We start from the raw sequence: 8,211 nt of genomic DNA on the forward strand, positions 1-8,211 counted from the left end.
ATCCTATTCAGCTCTCTACCTCAAAGTCTTTGAATGGCTCAAACCAAATCGTGGGTTGGACTTTTAGAAAAAAGATCCCATAATTAAACTTGGAACTATATAACCAGCCAACCAACCAACCAAAGAGAAATCCTTATAACTCCTTTTTTCCAATAGGAAAGTGTGTACGTAGATTCGTTGTGGAATTCAAAGACCACCATTTTCCATTTTCGTTTCTCTGAATCACATTTTCCAGTTTTGACACGTATTTGAAATTCACGCTGTGTGGAATGTTTGTAATCCCCGGAGCATATATATAAGAGCAACATTAGCCACTAGGACACATAAACATTACCACTCTTTTATTCATTTTTTGTGTGCTCTAATTTTTGTTCTTTGACTCAAGACTTCAAAAATTGACAAGACTTTTCTTCATTTTTGATACGCAACATACAAGAACGTTAAGGTAAATAATAATTATTATATCATTCATAATAATATCTAGTATATCTCTATGGTTCCTCTACTTTGATTTCTTTTATTTGAATAACTATGAATTAGAAGATTCTGAAAGTTTTGTACGGTGAATTTGAACAGGACAGAGAAAAAAGGGGATTAATCTTGAAAGAAATTGAAGAATCTCTATGGGATTATCACTTTCATTGCTCTTATCAGCTTGGGAAGAAATTGTTAGGCATTCACTGTTTAGTCTCTCAGTCAACGTGAATTTTGGTTCCAAGGATGGTGCGGTGATCTTGAGAGCAGGGAGCTTCAAGAGAAGAGAACCAGAATCAAGTACTGTGGTGGTTTCAAATGGTTCTTCTTCTTCTTCTTCTTCTTCCAAGTTGAAGGAGTTTAGGCCAGAACATGTGACCCTTGAAAGGAACCTTTCATGTGTTGAAGACATGAAGAAGAAGATGAATTCAGGGTGTGGAAAAGAAAAACTGAAGCAGCATAAGCCTGTGCCTGTTCTATCTCTCCCTGAGGCTGTGGTTTTCTCTTCTCCGAGGCCGGTTAGCGAGCTCGATGCAGCTGCCACTAAGCTGCAGAAGGTTTATAAGAGTTACCGTACCAGAAGAAACTTGGCAGATTGTGCTGTGGTGGTGGAGGAACTATGGTTAGTTTTTCTTGAAAACATGCCTTTTTGTTTATGAATTGAATGGATGTGAAGGCATGATGCTGCTTAAAGGAGTTCAGTTTCATTCTTGGTGGAGAAACAAGAATCTGCTGTGTCAAGGTGGGCAAGGGCAAGAACAAGAGCAGCTAAGGTATGTTTTTTTCCATTCTGATTCAACGTTTTTTTGTAATTATTGTATCTGATTTCGTTTTGTTTGTTGTTCTTTTTATCTTATTTGAGATCTTGTTATGGTTATAGGTTGGTAAAGGTTTGTCCAAGGATGATAAGGCACAAAAATTGGCCCTTCAACATTGGCTTGAAGCTGTAAGTCTATATAGCATTTGAAATCATATGAACTTTTTATTTTAAACTCACGATCTAATATTAACAATGTTCAATCTTTGTTGTTTTTCTGCTCAGATTGACCCACGTCATCGTTACGGACACAATTTGCATTTGTATTATGATATTTGGTTTGAAAGCCAAAGCACTCAACCATTCTTCTACTGGTAAGTTCTTATTCTTAGACATCTTATGATCATGATGCTGGTAAAACTGTAGAAGCTATGGATATGGATGATTAACTTTATTCTCCATGATATGCAGGTTGGATGTTGGAGATGGTAAAGAAATTAATCTTGACAAGTGTCCAAGGACCACTTTACAGCGCCAGTGCATTAAATATCTTGGACCAGTAAGTTATCACTGCACATTTCACAACCGCTCAAATTAAAATATGCGAGGCATGTCTCATATCTAATCTGATATTGTTCAACCCATTGTAGAAAGAAAGGGAAGAATATGAAGTGATTGTTGAGAATGGGAAATTGGTGTATAGACAAGATGGGAGGCCTGTGGATACTGATGGAAAGTGCAAATGGATATTTGTTCTCAGCACCACAAGGTCCTTGTATGTGGGACAAAAGCAGAAGGGTATGTTTCAGCATTCAAGCTTTCTTTCCGGTGCTGCAACAACAGCTGCAGGCAGATTAGTTGTTCATCAAGGTGTTCTTGAGGTAAGATCATTTTGGTTATCATAGTCAAATCATTTCAACAAAAGCAATTTCCCTAACAAGGTTTTTCTCTATCTAATAATTGCAGGCAATTTGGCCATATAGTGGTCACTACCATCCAACAGAAGAGAACTTCAAAGAATTCATAAGCTTCCTTAAGGAGCACAACGTAGACCTCTCTAATGTCAAGGTAGAAGTTCAATATACTTTGATCTTTACAAATAAAAACTAAAATCAAAATTTGTTGTTCTTATAGATAGAGTATAACTTCTTGTTGCTTTGCTTGGTTCTAGCAGAGATATGCTATAGATGATGATGAACCTTCAATTATTGGTACCAATTCATTTATTGCCACTAATGAATCACAACCACCAAAAGGTCCCACTCAAATTTCTCAACCAGGCACAGCAACTTCAATCAATGCCAACAAGAGAGATGCAAAAGCTAAGAAAGAGGTTAAGGATAAGAGTTTTGAGGCCCCAATATTTGACATGTCTAAGAGGCTATCTTGCAAGTGGTCCACTGGGAATGGACCAAGAATTGGGTGTGTCCGTGACTACCCAGAACACCTTCAATCAAGGGCACTGGAGCACGTTAACTTGTCCCCAAGACCCGCGTCTGCTCGCTATGGCCCAATTCCGTCACCTAGGCCCAGCCCAAAAGTCAGGATATCACCTAGGCTTGCATACATGGGCCTACCAAGCCCAAGAACCTCTATTCCCGCTGCAAGTTGAGACCACCATCCCTAAGTGGCAACTAATGACACACAATTTTATCTCTCCGTTTAGATTTTTTGGGTTTCGTAATTTATTTCTTTATTCTTTTAGGAATTTTGTATTTGTAAGGCGACTTTGACCTGATTGCCTTTCCCTTTGTATATTTTTAGGAAGGCGATTTAGTTAATTCTTTAACGTAAGTAGAGTACAAAATTTCATGTACGGAAAAGCACAATTATTAGTAGTATTCAATAAACATGACAACAACAATTCTTGTCTTTGATTTTCTTCTAGTAAATTTTAATATAACTGGTATGGTCTAATAAGAAACTGAAATATGCTTCCCCCCCCCCCCCTCTCTTTAATTCACTATCTTTTTCGGTTTTTTCCCTTCCGCAAACAATTCAATTATCTTATGGAGATCCTTTCAAATATACATATATAATTATATATTATGGAGATAAGTGTAGGAGAAAGTCTATTTTATCAATGAAATACGCAGTTTATCAATTGTCAACTACTATGATACATATACATATGTTTTGTACAAAATCTGTTTTCTCTTTCGTAGTGCGAATCGAAATAACATGCGCTATCCTCAATGGATTAAAACCAACGCATGTTCTATCTCTCTCTCAACTTTTCGATCCGATCGCTTTCTATCCAAATTCTAATATTCTAAGTGGTAATTGCTAAAATGAATCCCCGTAAATATCTTTGTATCTCTCTCAAATCATACTCCGATTTTTACTCCATTTTCATGCCCACCGAACTCGAGTATCAATCATTTTTACCATTTTTTCAATTTTCATTCATTCACTGTCATTTCACACCGTTCTTCCCATTCTGGCATTTTGTAAAATTTGGTCAAATTTTAATTAAATAAGTAATTAATTAAATATGAGAAAAATAGTTGAAAAATTTAACAATCATAATTTGATAATTTAAATATGATATTTGGATTCAGTGAATTTTTTTAGTCGAAAAACATAATTTTCTGGTAAAAATACGCACTGAAAATTTGACCGGTAATAGCGGTTGAAATCTATCTAATACTATAGTTAAAAGAAATTATTTATGAGTGAAAAAAGTTAAAAAGTTAAAAATTGTGATTATATTTAAAACGCAAATTAAAATACTAATCTTAAAGGTTTGGCCCAAAATTGGGCTAAACCGGCCATATATGTAAATCGGACCCAAATTGGGTCCAAACCCAACATATATATATACTTTTACTAAAGCCATTTTAGCACCACCACCCCATTCATTTGTGTTTCAATGCTGAAATGAGAGGAGAAGGGTGAAGAAGCATGAAACCCTAGCACATAAACACAAAAACCATCATAACTTTTTTTCTGGTGCTCTGATTGCTGCACCGTTTGTGGCCACGCGAAGTCCTTCTCATCCTCTACAATTCTATCTAAAAAGATTGGTAAGAATCTCGAGTTCTCATACCCCATTTTCGTAGTTCATGATAAATTCAAAATTTGGTTATGGATTTTGAGAAATCTTGTGATTTTGGTTGTTTAAGGGTGATTTAGTATGAGCTATTGGTGAGTTTCATCAACCAATTTCGTGGGTTAAGATAAGAGACCTCAAACCTTTGTGATTTATGAGATTTTATGAATCCTATGTTGATGTATGTATGAAATTATATATATTAGAGTATTGGGTGATTTTGGTACATTTTGGAAACTTAAAAATTGCTTGTGGAACTATTGGTGAGACTTGGAGTTAAGGCTTGGTAGAAATTCACAAGTGAATAGCTTAGTTTTGACTTCCAAGAGGTACGGTTTAAGTTTCATTTAAAGAATTAAAGAATTAGATTTGAATTGCATATTTGGTTAGAATTGATATATGTAGTTGAGATGTTGTTGTAATTGATGACTTGGACGAGGATTGTATGACTATGCATAATTGATATGTTGTTGGAATTGTGTTTTATATATATATTGAATTGATGAATATTAGGGCCAAAGGCTGTGAGTTTGGATCGGAGTCCAGGAAAAAGTAAGAACGGTAAGTGATAATTGAATTGTGTGATATTGTATGAGATTGGATGAAGACTTGGTATAAAATTTATGGAAATTTAAATGATTGATTGAGTAGTGAAAAATGTAGTTGTGAGGTGTTGAATTGATGAATTTAAGTTGAAATATGTATATGAAGTAGGTTTGAGTTTTAGTTGAGTGTGAATAAGTGAATTGAGTTGGATTGAGGTAAATTTATTGAGTGAAAATGATTTTAACTTGTGAACTTTTGATAAAGTTGGTAAATGCTATTTTTGGTAAAAACTGATTCTTGCCCCACTTTTGATGAGCGGATATTTTATACACCTTTTAGGGTCATTTTCTTAGTATTTTCAGTACTTTTTATCAAGTTTTATTATGTTTTAGTAGGTTTTAGTGCAAAATTCACTTTTTGGATGCTACTTTGAGTTTGTGTTTTTCTTATAATTTTAGGTGATTTTTGAGTGAAAATGGCAAGTTTTGGCTTCTGGTTCAGAGGCAAAGAAAGGATAGCAGATACTGTCAGATCCTGACCTTCTTGCATTCAAACGAATATTTCTGGAGCTACAGAGGTCCAATTGACGCGCTCCCAATGGAGTTGGAAAGCTAATTTCCAGAACTTTCCAGCAATATATAATAGTTTATACCTTTCTTTGAAAATGACTGTCCAAAACGGACGTTGAACGCCCAATGTAATAACCCAGTTTTCAGGTACACGAGAGCTTTTCTGAAGATACGGAGATTTTCGGAAGATCAGTGAAGGGAACATCTTTGTTATATCATCAAGCACCTCAATCTACATCATCATCATGTCATCACTAAGCAAGAACCTCTTTTGAGGCAAGCTCGACAACGCGGTTACGGAAAATCTAGTTTTTGAACCGTATCGTTAGGAGCTTTTGATTCTAGTTTCCGTAAATAGTCTCAATTTGACGAGCCGGACTCAATTTATGAGAGAAGAGAAATATTAATACAATATTATTATTATATTAATATTAGAGATGCTTGAATAATATTATAATATTACTTGATATGTTTTAGTTAAAAATAGAAGATCGGCTTAACCAGATTCATAGTCTACTGGTACAGGTTAACACCAGCACTCTCTGATGACTTTAGCAATACTAATACCTCATCATATACCTTCTATTCTCATATTAATCATGTTACTAGTATCATTTATACTAGTAGCTCAGATATTAATCTCTAGAAGTGTTGTTAAGTGTATGTTCTAATACATCTAGTTATAGTAATTATACACCTGAGGTATTTTTCAACCACCTCCCAAACTAGCCAATCATCATCAAGCACGTTTTTCCCTCACCCCCCAAGACACTCCAAGATGCTCATTTTTACCTTGAATGGCCGAAAATAAGAGAGAAAGAAACGAGAGAAAAGTTCTTGGTTCTTAATCTTCAAAGCTTGATTTCTTCTTAACTAAAACTCAAATCAAAATTCCAATCCGACCAAAATGATCATCTCTTCTTCCTCTACATAAACATATAACATATCAAAGCTGTAAATAAGGTCATATGGCTGTCTCCCTCCCTCTTCAATTCGGTTTTCAAGAAAAACCATGCTAAACATGTATTTTCTTGATGTTCTTCCTTAGATCTTTTTCTTAGCTTGACTTGTGAGCCAAGAATCTTTATTTCCAACACGTTTAAGGTGAGGAATCCCTTCCCAACATGTTGATTAAGGTTTGGTCAGTTGAGGTTTTATGAATTCAAAGTTGTTCTTGATGTGTTTTAAGAGGAAAAAGTGCAAAAAGAACACCTAAAAGCATAACCGGATTTGGAGTAGCAAATCAAGGTAGGATTTGGTAAAATTAATCTTGATTAGTTATGTTTGAGTTGTGTGATTATGATATGATTTGGTTATACTTGAAATTGATTGTTTATATGAGTGATTCTTGTTGAAATTTTGTTAAAAAATTGATGAAATTTGACGATATTCAAGCTATGAATGCATGTTCTTGTGGCTGCTGAAATTTCAAACCCTAGGATTCAAATTGGGGTTGATTTTATGTTGAAATTAAGTAGAAAAGATAGGGCTTTTGTGGCTGCCAATTTATTATGAATTATGGTAAAAATCAGTTAGTGAAAAGATTAAAAAACGGGTGAAAACAGAGAAAGAATCTGAAGAATTTATGAAGAACATGAAGAACACTTTGAGTATGATGAAGAACAATGAAGAACACCTTTTAGATCTTAAAAAGGACAAAGAAGTAATTATTTTGGTGTTTGGGGGTTATTTTGTAATTTTCAAAAGTTATGATGGTTAAAGTAAAAATATTTATAGGTGGTAAAAAGTGAATTTATATAACTTTTAAGGTAAGAAAGGATAAATTTCAAAAATTTAATAATAAAATAATGCAGAAAAGACAGTTTCTCGTAAAAGCTGTAGAAAGACAACTTTAAGCACAGAATTTCATAATTACCTTCATAAAACACTTAGGGAGTGGTAATAACATATTAGTGAAGCAAAGACAAAGGAAAGATAAAAAGTTAAAGAAGAGATAAAAATCAAAGAAAAAGTCTGTAAGGTTTTAATGACAGAAACAAACAGAGATTAGTGAACGAACTAGGAGCAACATAGTTAGTTCTTGAGTTGCGCCTAAGGTTAGGTACAATATGAAAAGTTAAACTGTTTCAGTATAGACTTAATGAACCTATACTTGGGACAGGCTAACTATTCATACCGAAATTTACAAAAGCTATAAATACATACGTTGAACCGAGAAACAAGAGCAGAGCAAAGAGACTAAGAGAAAAGAATAATCAGAGCAGAATAAACAGATAAAGAGAGAAAAGCAGTAAAACCCAAGAATTGATAATGTTAAATACGAGAAGTACCCATGAACTGAATGATCATTGGTCTCGGGAAAACCTACGAACTGTTAACTGTTTTATATACGGGAAAAACCCAGGAATTAATAATCATTGATTACGGGAATAACCCATGAACTGTTGATAATCTTTGATCTCAGGGAAACCCACAGACTGAGGATCATTGTTTCATTATGTATTGATCTTGGGGAAACCCACGAAATGAGGATCGTTGTTTGTTGTGTATTGATCTCGGGGATAACCCACGAACTGAAGATCATATTTGTTGTGTATTGATCCCGGAAAAATTCACAAACTGAGGATCGTTGTTTTATTTGTGTATTGATCTCGGGGACGCCCACGAACTGAGGATCACTGTTTCTCCTTGTGCGTATATTAAGGGGTCGAGTCTTGCGCCGACTGCCAGTAGTCACGAAGGAGTGGTATTCTTAACCACCGACACGTATGCACGAAGGACGCAATGGGAAACCATATCTAAGACTGGTTCTTAGGGAATGTCAGGCTACAGGGTGTAAACCGACACGTGAG

The 8,211-nt window shown here is 34.9% G+C and overlaps 1 long non-coding RNA gene and 1 pseudogene across 1 annotated transcript; both read left to right on the top strand.

Moving 5' to 3' along the window:
• LOC112738289 (IQ domain-containing protein IQM1-like) lies at positions 1-3,103 on the top strand (annotated as a pseudogene).
• A 990-nt stretch (positions 3,104-4,093) lies between these two features.
• Positions 4,094-5,865, top strand: LOC140178148 (uncharacterized). The gene is made up of 2 exons (XR_011870391.1): positions 4,094-4,844; positions 5,288-5,865. It is a non-coding gene; the product is annotated as an uncharacterized lncRNA (long non-coding RNA).
• Positions 5,866-8,211: the final 2,346 nt, after the last annotated feature.

The sequence above is a fragment of the Arachis hypogaea genome, chromosome 13 (genome assembly GCF_003086295.3).
Source record: "Arachis hypogaea cultivar Tifrunner chromosome 13, arahy.Tifrunner.gnm2.J5K5, whole genome shotgun sequence".
Lineage (NCBI taxonomy): Eukaryota > Viridiplantae > Streptophyta > Magnoliopsida > Fabales > Fabaceae > Arachis > Arachis hypogaea.